This window comes from Excalfactoria chinensis, chromosome 1, assembly GCF_039878825.1.
Source record: "Excalfactoria chinensis isolate bCotChi1 chromosome 1, bCotChi1.hap2, whole genome shotgun sequence".
Lineage (NCBI taxonomy): Eukaryota > Metazoa > Chordata > Aves > Galliformes > Phasianidae > Excalfactoria > Excalfactoria chinensis.
This window is the reverse complement of record NC_092825.1, coordinates 74,518,361-74,538,747: the sequence shown is the minus strand read 5'-3', so window position 1 is coordinate 74,538,747 and position 20,387 is coordinate 74,518,361.

The window sequence follows — 20,387 nt, the reverse complement described above, 5'->3', positions numbered from 1 at the left end:
ATAAGTTCTGTGAGGCAGTCTGTGATTTCCTTTGCGTCTAGATCTGGCACAAATAGCCCCCAGTCTGTTTGGCCTGTCCCTATTAACACATCCAACCAATGTAAATTTGGCAGGATGGCAGAATGTAACTCACCAGTTGACCTGTATGCTCTCCATCTGGTTTGTAAGACTACTTAGAGTACTTGCACAAAAATAGCCTCATAGTGTTTTGATCTGTGCCATGTCTCAAGTCCAAGATTGTCACATCACAACTGGTTGGTCTGAAGATATCTGTGAAACCCAGTGAGAATTAAATAACAGCACAGCAAAAGTCTCACGTAAGAAATTGGCTTCCTTTCTTAACTGTGAAGTCAAAGAAGAGCTTACACTGTGATACGTGTCTGATTTGCAAGGACAGATAGCTAAAATTTTTCCATCCAAACATATAAAAAAAGATTTTACTGAAAATGGGAGATTCATCAGAAATAATCTTTTCTCTAAATTGTTCATATATTCTTCTCAAAACATGGAGTCAGAATTTTAGGTTGCCATTTCTGAGCTTAAGCATTTTGAGGCCAGAATTTATTGACTTTTTTCTCTCATTCAAAATGTGTTTGTTGTGATGGTGTTCTTTTTCCTTTCCTTTTTCCTCTTTCTATTTCCTCTTTCTTTCTCTCTTTCTCTCTTTCCCTTTCTCTCTTTCTCTCTCCCTTTTCCTTTTTTCCTTTCCTTTTTCCATTTTTTTTCTATTTCTTTTTTTCTCTTTTTTTCTTTTTCTTTTTTCTTTTTCTTTTTCCTATTCTTCTTCCTTCTCTTTCTCTCTTTCTCTCTTTCTCTCTTTCTCTCTTTCCTCTTTCTCTCTTTCTCTCTTTCTCTCTTTCTCTTTCTCTTTCTCTTTCTCTTTCTCTTTCTCTTTCTCTTTCTCTTTCTCTTTCTCTTTCTCTTTCTCTTTCTCTTTCTCTTTCTCTTTCTCTTTCTCTTTCTCTTTCTCTTTCTCTTTCTCTTTCTCTTTCTTCCTCTTCCTTTCCCGTTTCCTTTTCTCAGTTCTAGTCATTTAAAATGGAAACTTTAAAAATGTCATGCCCACCCTCTTCTTTCCCAGTGCAAATGCAATGAAGAGGTGCTCTAGCCTTCGTGGCCTTACTCTGAATCCTCTCCAACAGCTCTCTGTCCAACCCGTATCTGCACTTGGGATTGCCCCAAACAGATGCAGGACCTTGCACTTGGCCTTGTTGAACTTCATGATGTTAGCATGGTCACACCTCTCAAGGCTGTCCCTTTGGATGGCATCCCTTCCCTCTAAGTGTTTCAACTGCACCACTCAGCTGGGTGTCATCTGTGAACTTGCTGAGGGTGCACTCGATCCCACTGTCCATGTTACCTACAAAGATGTTAAATAAAACCAGTCCCAGTACTGATCCCTGAGGAAAATCCTTAATCCATTCCCTTCCTCTACTCTAGTTCTGTGCTGTCTCTCCTCTCCTGTCCTCTTTGATTTGTATTTCCCTTCATATTCACTCCCCTCTTCTAATACACAGAAGAACAAAATTTGTATTCCCAAAACAGCCCTAAAGAAGATCAAGTAAATGAAATAATAATGAGCACAAAGTGCTTCCGAATTATGGTAGTTGGCTGTCGTTTCTTTCATTTCACTCTGTGTTTGTATTTACATCCTAGAGCTAGATGGAATGTGTCACTTTTTTTCTAAAATTTATTTTGGCATTTTCCCAGGGAACTCAGAAAAATGTTCCTGTGTTCTTCATGTAAAAATTAGCATGCCCTAAAAAAGGGAAAATGTTCAGTGTAAAGGTACTGATTTGCACTGTTTACTTGATGTCTATCTTATCTCTTATTGTCAGACTGGTATCTCGTAGTCTCACATGGCACCTTTCTCATGGTAAGTCTCTTCAGGTCCATAACAGTGGCAGGGCATTAAGAAGTTATCTACAGCAATATACTGGAGAGGCATAGTGGCATGAGTTACACAAACAACAGCTCTTCAAAGACACAAGCTAACAGTTCTCAATAGAAAATGCTGTTTTTCCCCCAGAAAGGGTTTCGGCCTTCACATGAAAAGAAAACACATTTATATATCTAATTAAATATCTAAAATTAAGTTTGAAAAAAAAACCCACAAAAGAACCCCAAAACATATCTTCTTACAGCAAGTAGCAGAATGTTATATTCTCTTTCTGTAAGATCTTTGAGTTTAACCTGTACGTGTCTTCTGGAATCTCTGTAAAATATATTGTAAAGTATGAAAAAATTGTGCAGTCTGATGTAACTACTGCAGTCTTATTTAAAGTGATTGGTGCATTATCCTAGTAGCAGTGTTTTATTGTTGGAGAGACTGTGCACTCAAACACATTCCTCCGCCTGGCTGGTCTTCAAACCAGACTGCTACAGGTGCTGTGCTGCGCAATCCTGATTGTGTGGGTGCCATTGTCAGCTCTTCTGACATGTCTTCCCTCGTTTTCCTAGAATCATAGAATCACTCAGGTTGAAAAAGACCTCAAAGGTCATCAAGCCCAACCACAGCCTAACCATAGTACCCTAACTCTAACAACCCTCTGCTGAATCCTATCTCTGAGCATCACATCCAAACAGCTCTTAAACACATCCAGGGATGGTGACTCAACCAACTCCCTGGGGGAGCCTATTCCAGTACTTAACTACCCTTTCTGTGAAGTGTTTCCTAACGTGCAACCTATTTTGGAACTCTAGAAGGTAAAGTTATACTGTGATCTCTTTTATGGCAAGAAATATATGCTGGTATCCTATGGGCATTTTTTCACAGAAGAATATTTGGCACGTTTCTTGTACTTATTAGCCACAAACTATTGCACAGAGCAGAATGTGACAGGTAGAAAATAGTGGCAGATAAATTTTTAAGTTGCTATGCTGTGTATATGTATATATATATAGTGAAAGTGAAATCATGAAATTAATTACCACTATTGTTCAGAGGAAAACACAGACCTTTATATGTGGTGCAGCTGATATCCTGAGAATGACTCTGATGCAACCATCATCTTTGGCTCCCATTTCTGAGAATCACAGTATCACAAAATCAGCAAGGTTGGAAAAGACCTATGAGATCACCCAGTCCAACCATCCACCCATCACCAATAGTTCTCACTAAACCATGTCTTGCAACACAGTGTTTAAACGTTCCTTGAACACCTCCAGGGTCAGTGACTCCACCACCTCCTTGGGCAGCCCATTCCACTGCCTGACCACTCTCTGTCTTTCTATGAAATATGTCCATGCATATAAACACAACTTCTCTCTCTTTTTTTTTTTTTTTTTGAAACTTATTGAGTATGAACTAGAAAATAACTTCCAAATGCCCTCTTTTGTTTGCGCTCTTCTTTGAACATATGGGAGGAGAGCACATACTTTTCTTACAAAGAAAATGAAAATGTCACTGTTTTCCCCAAATGAATTTGAAAAATAGATTTTGAAAAAATGCATCTCTGAGATCAATCCCTCCCATATCAATACATCATACAAGAAACCATTTACCTCTGCAGAAACATTTATTGGTTTCCATCATGCTGCATCGTTTAAGGGATGAGACAGCACGCTCTGCAGAGTGCAGAACTTCCTCTCCTCTCCTCTCTAGTTTAATTGCATTTCTGTTCTCAGCATTACATAACTTTAAAGGCATGTTATAAATATTGTCCCGCGTCATAGATCATGCCTATAATTTATACAGAATTTTCACTTTGACATAGTGTAGCAAAGACAAAGCAAAATGTGGGAAATTAAAATAAAAGAAGTCAATCTGTTCATTTGAAACTTTTAGTTTGCAGAAGTTGGCCTGACGTGTTTTGCAATGCATGATTACTCCACAAGGTCTGTTTTAAAAGATTTGATTAAAAATCCGGACAATTTTTAGATGGACAAAACATATTTATGATATTTTTCTCCCATGTGTCAGTGTTTTCATGTAATAGTTTTTGTTTTGAATTCAAGATGAAATCATGGCTCGTTCCCACCCAGTGTGAGGTGATCAGATTAACAATAGTGAAGAATACCATGCTGGAAAAACAGGCAGATGTGAGAATAAACTGCTTAATTCCATGAGTTTTGCATACTTGATCACGAGAGAGGGGTCAGGAGGAGGAGGAGGAGGAGAAAGGATTTGGATAGTATTACATGTGTGGGCCAGAACTGGTTCTTTAAATCACGGAGCTGTTATTCAAACCTATGGAAGGAGACTGATAGCATGGATTCTGCTATATGTGTAATTACTCAGAAAGAGCATAAAAGACTGCTGTCTTCAGATGCTCAACCCGAACCTCCTCAGTGCTACAGGCACAGATATTTTCTCTTTTCTTAATTTCTTCCAACAGATTTAAAGTCAAACTACTTCGACAGAGAGTGAGGTTAAAATCCTAAGCAAGGACATACAGGTAGGTGTGCCATCACAGGTAGGTGTTCAGATCTTTCTACCCTCCTTATCTACAATTTCAGGAGGCACCCTCCTCTGCCCTGCTGAGGTGTACATTTGGCTGGGTGAAAGTGGTGGCAGTGATGGTTCTGAGTGCATAAGAAGATTCTCAATGGGAGCAGCTATCAGAACATTTTCTATTTACACAATGAAATGGTGTGATACTGAATGGCTTTATAGTACTCTCCCGTTGTCTGGAGAATGTTTTTGTGTCTGCAGGGTGTTCCTTTGTCCCAGGGTCTGCCTTGGGCTTCAAATATCCATTGTTAGTAAGTTGGATTTAGTAACAGTAGATATTGCTCCTGGTTACAAAATCCAAATAATTGATAAGGAGAGTATTGTTCATGTAGCAAGGTTGCAATCTAGCCCACACTTTGCTGGGTTATTTTTGCTCATTAATTAATGATGATGCAAACTGTCACCTGTGTCATTCAGTTAACATTTGTCTTAGATTTGATTCTCTGAGTTTCGTGTGGCTGATCATCTTGAATTTAGTGATGAATAGAAGCAATTATCTGGGTAATACTTTCTTAAGAAATAAGTTTTACCCAGAAAGGTAGGTTTTTTTGTTTTTTGTTTTTTTGTTTTGTTTTGTTTTGTTTTTTTTTTATATTCACCTAAAATTTAAAATTTCAACATCCTTGAATTACATTATCTTTAGATTTTTTTTTTTTAAAGCCATTTTCCATTCTTAATGGATAGCATTAAAGTGTAGTTTGAACTTCTGATTTATTTTGGGAGCCAGGTTCCCCGGCTGGACACCTTTCCATGATGTACCCAGTATGGGAGGTGTGTATTGAATTTGGATGGATCTCATCTAATGGTTTTGAGTAATGACAAAGATATGAAAAAGCATTGATGGCACAGTCCTGAGGACATCATAACTGTGGGAAAATTCATAATTCACACAAGAAAAAGCGATGGTCTCAAATAATGTTCCACAGATATGAAAGGGTAAGCTTATCAAGAACAAGGTAAGAATAGGAGACTTCTTGGTTGCAGGTTGGGCATGAGTAGCCAGTGTGATGTGACCATGGAGAAAACAAGTATCCTCATACAGTGTATTGAAATATTTCTAATGGAGTCTGACTTTTAATATTATTGCGTGATATCTCAATGAGAACACAGCTCATACCTGGCAAAAGATAAACTGAAAGTACAATTGAGTGCATGCCTGCTGGAATGATTGTGAATAGAAGACATGTCTTATGTCTAGAGAATAAGATGATTTGTCTTTTTCTTTTTTAACTCAGCCAAGAGAAGACCAGGAAGAAGGCAGTAGTGCCCTCTATACGTACTTCAGGGACAAGTGGCTAGGGCAGAGAAGAGCAATGTGTAAGCTGTGTGACCACCCTGGCATAAGAACAGATGGCTCTGAGCAAGCATATGCTGTGTGCTAAAAGAGTGAGGAAAAGCGTCAGCAGGAAAAACGGAAGCTGGGAGCTGAACAAACTTTAAGATGGGTCTGGGAATGACATTTAAAAGATTACATGGTACTATTACCTGCTTTGGTGACAGTTCTGAGTTCTCTTGCCTTTAAAACAATACAGTCCTCTGAGCACCAGACCTTGGACAGCTAAAAGAGATTTCCGTCTGTGTGCTAGGATAAAAAGTCTGCCCACAGATCATTTACAGAGTTTATTCCAGTTCTCCCTCTATATGTTTTAAAGGATGAGGGCTGCTGCTGTTGTGTTTCTGTGGAGCACTTCTTTCTGGTTGCAGTCCTGTGGGATCTGCTGCAGGCTTGCCAGGAGCTGGGTAGAAAGCTTCCACTCCTTGTTCTCCATATGGTTGCCATCTAGTGTATAACATCACCTAAATATCCACAGTCCTGCCTCTCCCTTCAAGACACCGAGTAATTACCTCCCCCCTAGAAAAGTGGATAAGTCAAAAATTTTCATGAATTGAAGGAACAATGAGTAATCCTCAGGTTTCATAATTTGTTACAAATATTTAATTGCAGATTTGCTTTGTATGGTTTTGAGTGGAAAGCCTGCAATTGCTGTTAATGCTTTGTAACTTACATTGTGACATGTGGTAATGCTAAGGGAGAATAAAGACCAGGAAACACATGCGGCTGACAGGCAGGGCCAGTCATTTTCTGCCTGCCAAATAGGCTGTGTTCATATGTGCTTCTGGCAGTGAGCTGTATGACACCTCAAGTTCCCTCCTTTGTCTTTCCAAGAGTAACAGAGATTTTCTTTCTTGTGAAGGAAAAACAAAATCATGACAAAATGTAATAAGAACCATAATCCAGAGATATTCAAAGGAGTTTAAGGAGGGAGTTGCGGGATTTCTAGCTCAGAACTATTTTGCTCCAGAACATTACTATGTCCCTTAACTTACCATTATGTATTTTGAAGCATTTCATCGCTTTAAAGTTGTAACCCTCAGAATGCTGAAAGCAAAAGTGAATGATCTTACCCAACTGTACAGTTCAAGTATAATGCATGTTACAGCAGTACAAGTTACTACTAAAGTGTCTTGAGAATACAGGTTACAAGTTACATTTTTGTGCTTGCTTTGCTCTTCAACAGTGTCTGCATGGGTGCAGTCTGGGAGAGAAGGGGTCATTTCCCAGCAGTACAGCAGGAGGTGTGTAGTGGTGTACTGGAGCTGTCCTTTGCAATAGACTTTGTCCAAGCTCACTCAAGTGGTTGGCTCACCTACCTGTACATCTACATACATGTGTACACATACCCACACGCACAAATAGTGCTAGCAGTGGTATAAACTGGCTTTTTCTTCTCCTTCATCTGAGACAGCTCACATTATTCTATCCTCTCTCAGATGACCTTTACTTACTTTCTTTTTTGTCAGGGGGATCTTCATCTCCCTAGCTTTTTCCTCTTTCCTTTCTGTACTGTTTGGTTCTCTATGCTCCTTGATATCCTGCTGCACCATACAGTTCCATGAGCTCCTTGTTAGCTCTTTCTTGCACACATCTTGCCCAGAAGTTTTTGTGTTCCCTTCTTCTGTAATTGCTGTGGTCTCCCCATACGTCCCCATTTTCTTTTTGTTGCCTTCTCTTCCTCCATGTTTTTTATCTCTTTGTCAGTGCAAAGTAGTTCCCAGTAACATACTTGATACAACTTTTCTAATCAAAGAAGCGTTATGAGTGGCAGGACTTGCCTAAATAGGTGATGTTCATTTCAAAGATAAGACCCCTATTTCTCCTTTTCAAAATACAATCTATTTGATCTTGTTCTCCCAGGTCTGCCAAAACTACAGACCAGTCTGCCTTACATTTCATATATATGATCTCATGGCAGAGTAGAAGTTTGCTGGAAAATCTGAGGCAGATTGGATGAGGCATCCTTGGATTAATATAGAAACTGAAGCATTCTTTCAAACTGATTTCTATTTTTTATTTTTTTTTTTAACTTTATTTTTCTGGCTTGTCACAGCTCAAAAGCAATATGAACTGGAAAGTTCTAAATCTGCCAAGACCATGGGTTTTCTCCAAAGTCTCCAGATTTTTAGGTTTTTCTAGAGTAAAACCAGCAAAATGGACAATACCTTTTGATTGATATTCTCCATTCCCTGCCTGATGGACAGCTGCCAGTTGGCACTGTGATGTGTACTGAAGGGCAACCTCTCATGTAGCTACCCCATCACCTATCAATTGAAGAAACAGAGGGTCAGGGACCAGAGGAAGAGTGAAGCTCTTTAGGTGGATGAGAAGCTACTCTCCATTCAGTTCCTGTATGCTGGAGCCAGTATGTGAATAAAGGCATGAGGGCAGCCAGTGGCCCTCCAGAGTTTTGCTTCCAATTCATGTCAGCAGAATGAAGCTCTTGGAATACCCCAGGCTCCTTCTGGATGTTCATCTTCCCCATGAACTGCCACTACCTTTGCCTCTGTGCCTTTGTTGTGTGGAGGCCAGGTGCAACAAGCCAATATGTGATTGCCTTTGTATGTAAACTGCCCAGTCCCACCTCCATGGCTTCTGTTTTGTCACTGCTTCACATCTCTCCCTTCCAGCTTTCTTTTGTGCCCCAGTTGTCATTTAATTCATGTATTTTTCTGTGGGAGGATATCCTGTTCAATACTTCATAAACTGCATTGACTCACTTCTCCATTCTTCACTAAATAGAAATACATAACTGAGACATAACAAGAGGTGTGGAAAAAGAATCCCTCTCCCACGCTCAGCTGTCAGTGTGAAGCGCTGCCCCAGGGATAGAGTGAGATAATGATGGTTGACATGAGAATAAATGTACTGCAAATGGGAGCTTGCAGGGTATAGCAATGGCATCACCAAGAAACCGGTCAACTTCAGCCAAGTCCATGTGCTTTCGGCACTGAGCTTCTTTGTGGTTACGGAATGCTGAACATTTCATGTTGAAACATCACACTAACACTTTATCAACAAATGATTTTTCATCTTGAGATCTGAACCGAAAATACTGAAATAAATATATTTTTTGGATAATACAAATTTCTTTCTTTTTCTTTCTTTCTTTCTTTTTTGTTTCTTTCTTCCTTTTTTTAAAAAAAAATTTATTTTATTTTATTTCTGATGGTAAAGTTAAAAATGGTATCCACAACACCTCTTTTTCTTCAATGTAAAAGCAGAATATTTATTAATTCTGAGAACTGCTTTTTAGTTCTGAAGAACACTATCTGTAGGTAAATTTCAAAGCAAAAATAGCTTGTGAAAAATTTGAAATGCTTATCAGACTTTTGAAATTGCTTTTTTCTCTCCTCCCAAGTGACCTTTCTAAACTTGCCATACTTGGTATGAATTTGTGTATCGTCTTGATTAACCCTACACAATGCTTTGGGGGCAAATACGTTATTTCTTCACACCAATACCTGTCATAGTTCTATTTTACTTTTTTTTTCTCTCTGATGATCCCATTGATGAGTGATGCCTATGACTAGTTTTGTGAAAGTTTATTGGCTAAATGAAAAAGGTCTATGGATGCTGAATGAGGTTTTCTCTCTAAGCCTGAAGAATCCCACTCCTGCCAGCTATGGCATTTAAAAGCCTGGGTAGCTTCCATCCTCAGGTCAAGTTTTAATGTGCTCTCAGTGTGTGAGAGGAAAGTTACCCAAACTACGAAGAAAAACAGGGCAGGTGTCTGGGAACTAAATGTATCTGATTTTGTTCCACAATAACACCATCAATCCAAAGACTCAGTAGGCTTTGCCAGTCATGGTTGTGGTTCAGAAAGGCCAGAAGTGCTTTCCCTCTCTACAATCAGAATACAATTAGTGTGCTTTTTTATTCCTTGTATTGGCAATTACTATCAGCTACTGTAACAACTCCAGAAGAAGAAAGAAGGGTACTTTGAGAATGTACATAGTATGCTAAAAAATAGTGCATAAAATAGCAATAGTACAGAATACAGTTTGTTGTATCTTGGCAGCCAGTAGAGTGAAGAGGAAAATCTCCAATTTTTCTTGCTCCTTTTTTCCTCCTTTCTCATAAAGAGTCCAAAAATTCCAGTGTCACATGGATGTAGTTTGCCATGTATGCCTAAACCTTTGAGGGAGGTTAAGCTAAAAGCAAAGATTACACAATTTTTCTTACTTTTATAATGACAGTGATGGGCAGTTGGATGCAATGCTGCTAGGAGGACAGCGTGACAGTGAGAACAGAATATAAACTAAGTATTCAACACAGATCTCATGTTCCACTCTGGTATTTACAATAGATTTTTGTTGTTGCTGCTTTCTGGTTGGGTTTTTTTGCACAAAATAGATTCAGTCCAGAAAAGTGTGAAAACTTGTCCACAGAAAAAAATTACTATTCATGGCTGAAAAGTGAAAAATAATGGTGAAAGTTTAGAGTTTAAAATAAGTGGGCTTAATGAGAAATGTAGTGAGGTAACTAAAAAATCTTAAACCCCAGAAAGTTTGAGATTTCAACAACTTTTTTTTTGCTTTTGTCTCATCCCACATCTTCAATTTTTAATAATGAAAATAGCGACGTTTGCAGTCCTGGTGTATGGTGACAAGATGAACTATCAGTGTGCATCATTTGCAATTTAAAAATGCCAAAATCACCCACCCAGGACACATGGAGGACAACCTGAAACTATCTTCCAACTCTTGTATCTATGGTAAAATCTTGACTTTCGTGTTTCATTTAAGAAACCAAGATTCCCAGCTTCCCACTTAAATAATCCCTTCCATATATTGAAAGTATTAAAACTATTTAATCTCCTTACAATCCTCAATGGTGTCTTTTAAATCAGATTTTCATTGGGAATTGGCTACATACTTTCTGTAACATAAACTGAAACCTGGGAGTTGTAAGCTGCCAGCAAAATATGAAGGTATGCTACATTTGCCCAGATATATAAGATATGACAAGATTGAATATTGTGTATCTGTGCAGGAGATCACAGTACCTGTTAAATTTAATACATATTAAAAGACATACTCTGGAGAACTGCATTCTCTGCTGGTTCTACATTTCTGTCCTTTCCGGCATAGTTTTATCTGTAATCTTACCTCCCATATCTTACAGTTCAGATTCATTTTATTTAACCAATATTATCTATATTTTTATCAGGTTCCTAAATTACAGGCAACATAGGCAACCTTAGCTCCAGCTTCCCAGAGGTGTTAAGTTGAGGGGATAATTGCAAACTATTTAGATAAACTGCAGACGTTGACAAAAATGGAACGGAATTCTTATGTCACATTTCTCACCCAGTCGAAAAAGCTGTTTCTCTCACATGTTTACTATTTGAGTCTTCAAGTGGAGAAACTATTAGGAAGGTGATGGGCAAGTAGAAAAAATGTTTTTATTCTTGTGAAAGCTCTCTATATTACAGAGAACTGTTCATTGTCACCTTGGAGTTGGGAGGTAAAGCCAACCATGTTTGGATGTGGTGCTCTGGGATATGATTTGGCAGAGGGCTGTTAGAGTTAGGGTACTATGGTTAGGCTGTGGTTGGACTTGATGATCTTCAAGGTCTTTTCCAACCTGGGTAATTTTATGATTCTATGTGAAATGCAGTCAGATATAAATGAAGGATCCCTTGTTTCATATGTATGTAAAATGCTGGCAATAGATGTGAAGCAGGACAAGGTAGGGAAGAAGGTAGGCATAGGCTTCCTGAGTTTGCCAGAAAAGCTCAAGAGTCCATATTAGTCTGAAAATTATAGATCTTGGTGAGAAGTCCTTTTTGATTGCCATTTATGGGGCCCACACTTGGATTTCACTGGTACTGCCGCCTGCATCTCCCAGGCAGTGCCTTTCAGTGTTTCATGTCCTAACTACTCAGACATAAGCAAAGATTCCTGCTCCTTTGTCACATCTCCAATATTACAAGACAGTGTTTTCTGAACATTCAGCACACGTGCCCTCAGCCACTCAGCACTCCACATCTACCATTCCTTTTTGTAGCTCAGGTTAGCCACAGTGAACTTTGCAACCCACAGGGGTCTGCCAATGGTGAGAGGCAGGTTCTTTGAATGTTTCTTTTCAGTCTTCTGTCAAAGGAAGACGTGGAAACATCACTTACTGAGAAAGCTATCTCAGAAGAAAATGTCATCATCACAGTAGGCTAAATAGAACCATATTTTGTTCTTCGCCTGGATCAGTATTTTTTCAAAAGAGCAAAATTTTCCATTGAAGATGCCCTGTACACAGAAGGAAGGAGAATGCTCAACACAGACACTTCTAGACATAAAGAAGCCACATGTGGCTGAAAGCTGAAAATCAACCTATTAGAAACAGAAGAGGTAAAACAAAGACTAAACTCCTGAAAACTGATGATGTTTCCAGAGATCCTAAAGCCCAGAGGAACCACTGCAATACTGTAGTCTAGGCTTTTCCATAGGACAGGCCAAGCAATTTGTGATTGGTGGTTCCATCAACAGAATAGTATCTTCTGCTTTATCTCTAAACTGCCTTTTAGAAATATATTCATTTTTTTATTAAGACATCTCAGCTGATGGAAAGTTTATGTAAATAGTTTCAATAGCTACTTTAGTGGACAAGAATTTATACTTTATTCACACCCCAAAATTCCCTTCCTTCATTTACCAGTTGCTGGATTTCTTTTTGCTCTATCCATCTTTTCCCAGAATTTTCTTCCCTATTTAAGTGTTTTAATGATCTCATCACATTTGCAACACATACCACATCATGAAATTTCATATGACATGTTATGGCAGTGCTCAAGGTTCTTTTCCAAATATATATTTCTACAGTTCTGTGGTAGACAGCACACCAGGTGAAATCTTTCCAGCAAGATGCAGTGCTATTCAGAAAGATTAGAATGTCTTTCTAAAATGTATCCTAAACATCAGACAGATTTTGCTTTCATAACCAAGAAGCAAATCAGAATGATTCAAATACATTTTCCTTCATCCCAGGTAGCTGTCTGGCAGAGTACTTGGGTGCAGATGCAATGAGTTTCCCCAAGAGGAGAAAAATGTCTTATCGGTGAATATATTATGGGTGGAGACATGCAAATCCTGCCTGTTGGACATGTAAGTTGCATCCTTGTTCTGGGATGTATCTTTCTTTTCATTGGTTTATGGCTAGTGGGATATGATGAGTCTATTTATGGCTGGAAAAAGCTGTTTATGCTCCTGTAAATTAAGGTGGAAAAGATGTCATATATATTAGTTACAAAAACAAACAGTTAAGGTTCCTCAGTGCTGGGCCCATGTATTTTAGCCAAGATAATTTCAGAATCATCAGTCCTACTGACTCCTATTCTTCTTTTGAGCAGGCACCTCTGTACAGTTCATGGTGTGTCTGACAGCCAGAGCTGCACCAAGCCAATCACACTGTGAGCCCTTCCTCTAATAAAATGAATCTTCTGTAGCAATTTTTATGTTAGCCTTGTTTTGTTTTTTTTTTTGTTGTTGTTGTTTTTTGTTGTTGTTTTTTAATTAGATTATGCCATCTAGATTTTAAAAACCAATAAGGAGCATACCTTAAGCTATTACAGCAGACTGCAGTTCTTTAATTTCAGTAATAAAGGCACTCAAAAGTGCAGCGTTTGAAGGCTCAGTCAGGTCAAATTGAAACTGGTATGAAATGTGTGCATGCCACTGAAGTAACTGAAGCAATTTATTTAGGGACATGGTGAATTTTCTAGCATTTAATTTGAGTCTAGTATTTCACTATAAGGAAATGGTGAGGATCAGAACAACTGCAGAGAGAAATACTTAGGATATCAACTGCATAAAACAAATAAAAGGAGGAAGTACATTGTATTAACAGCTATGTCTATTGTGGTGGGCATCTCTGCAATATGAGGGATTGTAATTTAAATTCTTGATATAACTTGCCTCTGTCAGGTGGTTGCATCAGTTTCAGACCTTGAATTGCTGTTTCTGCTCTGCAGCATGCAGCCCTGATGCCTGAAAATTATCCGTAAATTCTCATGAACTTTCCACCTAGGGCTCATTTTGCCTCAGAACTTCCAACCATTTTAAATACACACAGATGAACTGGAATATTCCAGCCCATCCCTCATGCACCACAGATGTGCGATGGTCCAACCAGAGAACAAAACAGGAACTGAAGATGGTTGTTCACAATCATCATCAATGCCATCCTCTGCTGCTAACCCCTGAAAGTTAACAGTATTGATACAATACAGTCTAAACCAGAAGGGATCTCCAGTATGTGTGATTAGCACTGAAAGATGGTGTTCACTTCAATGATACTTTATGATGCTATCCCGTTAGGTCTCATCTCTAAATTCCTCACACCTCTTTAAAAGGTATTTTCTTCATGCTGCAAACTGTGCATCTTCCCATTCCCTAACCTTCTATATAATTTAAAACTGTTTAGAATAGCATAACAGGGTTATACATGCAAAACAAAAGCAAGGTTAATTAAAGAGCTGAGAGTACTAGAAAGATGGATATCTGTAAACTGAGAACCTTGCTGAGTCCTACAAAGTGGATTTATTATTTGTCATCTTGAAAAGAACACTTCAAGATCCACCAGAAAATAAAGGAATGAAGAACACAGAAGTTACGTACTGCAGAGATTTCCAGAGCATCTCCAATGTATTGAGGGAAAGGCAGATCATTGATGTCTGCTCTGGATGAATCTGGGTGACACAGGCTGCACAGCCTAGTTGTATTCTTCAATCCGGAATCCCCCTGGCAAGGACATCTGCACACTTGGGTGGTGACAAGCTCTGAGGAATACCTGGCAGTTGCTGGTCCTGAAGCACCACTATTGCTGCTTGTGGAGGGTATTAAAATCCAGATAAATGCAGTGATGGAGTACTCCTGAGCTCCCCTCCTGGCAAAATAATATGAACTCCAACTGAAAGGGAACTGAGAGGATAAGCTTTAATGCTGAAAATACTTCAACATTTTATCACAGTGAGTACTTTAAAAATACCCTCCCATGGCAGAAAAAAATATTAAAGGAGAACTTTATTAAGTAAAGTAAGTAACTAAATTCCTCCAGAACAGGAAATCATATGAAAGGGTGTGTACCATTTTTATTTAAAAGCAAGCAAGAAAAATATCTCTACGAGAAACCCAGGTGAGGAGAAAGTTTTGTAGATGGTATTCTGTTATAACTATTAGGGCTTGCAGATCTTATAAATGTAGCAAATCACAATATAAATCATGGAGATGAATCCTTCGTCCTAGGAGTTAAGAGTAGACAGTTAAGAAACTTTGCCGCATTGCCGTTCATTATGAATGACTTAATAGCTGTCTTGTGGATTTGCTTTCAACAGGGATATGTTGGAGAAACCTTTGTTAGCCAGTTTTTTTCTGTGTTCCAGTTTACTGTCTGATAACAGATGATAAAGTTGGAGTAAAAATTACAGAATCATCTTTGGTTGATACAGAATATGTTGATAATATTGCCTTAGCATAGAGACTGCCAACAAGCTAAGAGTTTATTGGAAGAGCTGCAAGTAACTGTAGGCCTCTGGGGAATTCAAGATTAAAGTCATAAAACAAAAGGTCTTAGGTTTTTTTTCTCAGTGACATTAGTAGCCTGTGCCTGAGTTGTAGCATAGCCTTTGTAGATCTTTTCAGTCTTGGTGCAAAGGTTTTTCAGAACAGAAAATCCCTCTTGTTTCTCAGTAGGTAATTTCAATGCTTAATTAGAAAATCCTTCCAACTGAAAGTTTTTTATTCCCACATTGTCATTTCTTGCTAAACTGAAAGGCTCTCTCTTTGTGGGTACCTTTTCCTCTTATAGATATTTGATATCTATGATATCTCAAATATTTACTGAAGCTATTGGGTTTGTCTTTCTTCCTTCCTCACTGTACTGCAGATTTTCCTGACCTCATTATTAGTCATTAAACTTTTTTCCAAATTTATTCCAATTTCTACCATCCTTTCATGAATGCAGGCACCAGAAATAGATACATCACTCCAATCACAGTAAAGCTTTAACTGTTAGCATTAATTCTTTTGTTGCATATTCTCGTGCAGAAATTAGCAAGATGAAAGGCTCAGTCTTGTATAGGAACCTCCAGGAATCAATGCAAAAAAGTCTAAGCTGTGGTGCCCCAAGGTGCCTTCTGGAAAAGCCATTCTTTTGTTACAGACAGTAGAAGAAATTTACAGAGACCAACTTCCCTAAGGCAATATTTACCTTTGTAACTAGCCTTGGAGAGAAATTTCCTTTGCCCACATTGGTGCTATATACCCATACAAGCTATGAGAAGACAGATTTTCTCAGGTAGTACATTCAGAGAAAATGAGATTCACCCTTTGGCTGTGAATCTGGCTCCTGGTTCAAGAAATTTCCTGTCATTTTTCTGTGTGGGATATTGTTCTGATTTCATATTTGATCTGAAGCAATAATTCAACCAATCCATACAGTAATTTTGTTTTCTTAGAAGATTTCAAAAACACCATAAATATTCTCTGATTTACATTCACAGAAATCCAAGGAAGAAAGTAATTGTGACCTTAGTAAGACTACTGTGTCTTGTTTTAATGCTGCTTATAAAGCTAGTTGCAGAGTGTAACAGAGTCAGTTTCTCATGCAAACTACCTAGTCCACTGAATCTTTCTACTTGACATTAGTGTTACTGTACCCTGTAGTGATAACTATCTCCTTTATCTGTGTTAGTAACCAACTGTGTTGCTTCATGACTTCCTTGCTACACCTCACAGATATCTAGCCATGTACTGGAAAAGAACCTCTAGGTCTGTGACTTGGCCTACTGGGATATACTTGAAGACAGGTTGTTGAATATGCCTCCCTTTTTTTTTTTACCCCAGCAGTGGGATATTTTCCTCTCAACATTCAAAAGAAAGAGGAAATGTAAGAATAACTGCCCCAAAAGCATAATGGAATATTTCTGGTTCATGAATTCCTCATTTTGGAGCATATCCCCTTGGTTTGCAGAGAAAGCTCCAAACGAAGTGGGCAGGGAGTTGTTTTTTCGTGTGTTTGTCTAAGCTGTGGTCCTTCGTGCTATGAGAAAACTCTCAAGCAGCTCCAGCAAGAGCAGTCTTTCAGCTCCCTTCCACATCCTTACTTCCCCTCCCCCTCTTCACTTTCTTTCATGTGGATCAAGGCCTGGAAAATGACAAGCCTCTTGATTAATAGATACAAAAAGTCTTCTTATGTAATTTATTTGCTTTCTGCACCTGACTAGAATCACTAGGTTTATCTGGAAAGGAAAATATATCGTCTTTCCTGACTCCGAGTGGCAGCAGAGAGAGCTGAGCATGTGATATCAAGCTGCGCATGGAAAGCAAACAAAACGCCATTTCTGTATTTTGTAAGCATCTCAGGTCATAAAAGTGTCAGCACGCTATATTTCTTGCTGGGATCCTCTCTGTTTTATTATCTGAGCCCTTTCTATTGTGTTGAATGTGCAAGGAGAGTCTCCAAAGCAGGCAACATCTGTTTCCCTGTCATGTTTTTGATTATCAGCTCCATACTCCTTGCAAGTCTCCTGCTCACATACTCCCATCAAACTCAATGGGGGCTTCAACAGCAAGGACACTTCCTTATCTCCCTTCCCCCAGACTCTCCATCAATCATTCTTGCATGCTGGCCCACTAAATGCTGATGCAAGAGGCCTGTTCTTTACACTTGGGTAGCACACTCATGACCTCTCCAATTTGTTTTGTTTGTTTAAGTCTAATTGCTGTGGGTATACCTGCCTCTCAGTCCTTAATGGGGGAGAAGGGACAGGAAGGATGTAGGTGGGACATCTCACTGGGTTTTATTTTGGTACCTGTGGAGAACGGTTTTCTAATGTAGTTTTAGATTTGTTTCCCAGTTCTCTTCCCTGAAGAGGAAGTTCCATCCTCTCTTTCTTAGCTCCCAATTGCTAAATCAATTTCTCTGTGCTTTGCCAAGAGATCTGTTTTAACAGTTATGCAGGTATTTCAATCTGCAGATGGGGATTCTGCCAGTGAGAATCAATTAAAACAATTGTCTTCTGCCTATGGATGGAATTGCAGTTCTGGGATATTTGGCACCCTGAGATCTGGGACAGCAGAGGTAAGCCATATTGAGCAACAGGTTACTTGCCTTGTGATGTTTTGCATTTATTTTGACAGAACATTTTTGGATGTTTCTGCAGAAAGTCAATGAGCAACAGTAGAGTAGTGTGGCTATCGATACAGCTGAGATATAGAAATGGAACTCTATATATGTGAATTGGTTTGCTAATTTATTTGAAGGGCAGTTTCCTATTGCCAGAGATAATTCACCCATGTACACACAATAATGCCACTCTGTGAATCAGCATGTCAGAATTTTGCAGATTCAGACTTCAGAATACATTGCTTATACTCATGCTCAAAGCCTGCACATGGGAAATGTGAACACCTCTGTACTGAGGTGAACACCTAGATCCTACGTTACTAGAAGTCCTGATGTTCCTGAAGTATCTCTTATGTTCCAGGAGACATGACTTGTTACCACATTCCAGGTTAAACTGTTCTCCAGATTTAGGGTCAAAAATGAATCTTTCGCCAGGTCAGATTGCTCAGCACAACTGCTACATCTGACCTGTTGTGCCCTGTATCCCTAGGGTTTCCTTCCTAGATGGAAACTAGGAAATTGCTTCCTAGTGGAAATAGCTGCTAAAATTTCTTGCTTGCTGGGCATCCATTCACTAATTCTGACATGATTTTTGATGTGGAGATGAGATAGACCCCAGGCGGTGCTGTTGTTTGAAGAGCCTTGCATCCCATGGCTGCCTGCTGAGCTTTTGGCATTTGGTGCAGCTTCCTGTTGCTTCTCCTTCCCTCCTGGTTATGCTGTTAGACTAAAGTACTTGGGACAGAGGCGCTGAAGTCCTTCCTGTTACAAGACTGGATATAACCTACATGCAGCCTAAATTCCTACTGAGTGCTGGCCATCCTCAAAGAGTGACAGAGACACCAGGTTATAGAATATGCTGGAATTTAGAGCTCTTCCAGGTCCAGTGTGCCTTTAACATTGTATTTTTTAACTTGAGGTCAGACGATCCCAGAATCTGCACAAAATACTTCACTTAAAGTTTAGGACAATTTTTCATCTCGCCAGTTCTTTTCTAGTCATACATGTGTCTTTTGCTCTTTGTGCTACAGGTCATATGTTAGGAATCAGGCTTTAGAAACTTCCTCTGGATTGTGATGGGGTGTATGTATGGAAGAAATGTCATTTGTACCTTTCTGTCTACCCCTTGTTATTGTTTTGTCCTAGACCTGAAGACTTCCCATTTGTGTCAGTTCTTTCCAATTCCTCATCCCTACAAGCAGCTCAGTTAGTGTGTGTGTGAAAGAGACTAATGGCTGGGCAGGTCATTAGCAGCACCAAAGTAATTACATGATAAAGTGCAACAAGAGAAAGAAGATGCTGTCAGTTACTCTCCTTGAAAATGACTGCAGAAAACAAAAAAACAGAGGAAAGGATGAGGGGGAGAAGAGGTGGAAGGACTGTAGTTCAAAGATCAGCCAGGTCTGAAAGACCATAACCTTAACAAGTTTCTGTTTCTGCCTTTTCTCCTCTCCTCCTTTCTTCTTTCACTCTACTTTAAAATGTCAGAACCCACAAAGCCAGTCAGACTCATGTTGTTTGAATCTAATCGCTGAATCCTTCTTTTCACCAGAAATTTTCCATTTTCAGATGCTATTTTAATCTGTTTACAGGGATAAGGATATTTTTATGCTGGCGAACCAAATAGATCTCGCTGTCATAATGTGACTGTCATTTGTACACTTTGAGATACAATCCTCTAAGCAGAACGGCTGTGTCCTTATTGCCAGCTGGGAGCGATTCTTGAAGAATGTTTGAGAGAATGCCCGGGTGGAGGCTGCAACAGGGGCAGTTTCAGTGGTTGAACAGGGAGATGACAGAGCACAGCTCTTCTATCTGGGCTTGTGATTTGGGGGTGCCACATTATGTCCAAGGAGCTCATGGCAAAACCTGTGTTTCAGCTCTTGCCTTCTTCTATACCTTTTTACCCACGGTCTGCAGTAAGTTCATTATTTGACTGCCTAAACACAGCACTGTCTTTGAGCCCCAGTCCCATGTGTCTAAACGCAGCTGCCAAGGGATAAGTGAGCAGCAGGATTTGCATCATGGAAGTGTGATGAGAAAGTAGGAAAATTTTGTCAGGCAAAAGTTTTTAAAATAGATTTCAGTCATGTATGAGATTAATGGAAATGGGGTGAGCAGTATGTGAAGCAAGTCTGACACTGGACCTTTGTGTCTTACATGGACCCCTGGATGTAAACCAGCTGTCGTGCTCCTGTGTTATCCCTTCCCCAGGTCTCCAACACAGGCATGTCCCCTTCTCTTTCTCAGTGTTCCCACTATGCCTGGCTTCCACCTGCCTGAGGTAAGCGAGATGAATTAGAACAGCTTTCAAGCATTTTTGACTTTTAGGAGGTGCTGGCCTGGCAGCCAGATTTGGAAGTGCTGAGATTGCTTTGCTGCTAAGGGACCGTGGCTCTAAGATCATAGAATCACATAAATATTTGAGTTGGAAGGGACCTATAAGGACCTCCTAGTCCAACTCTGCTGCAATGA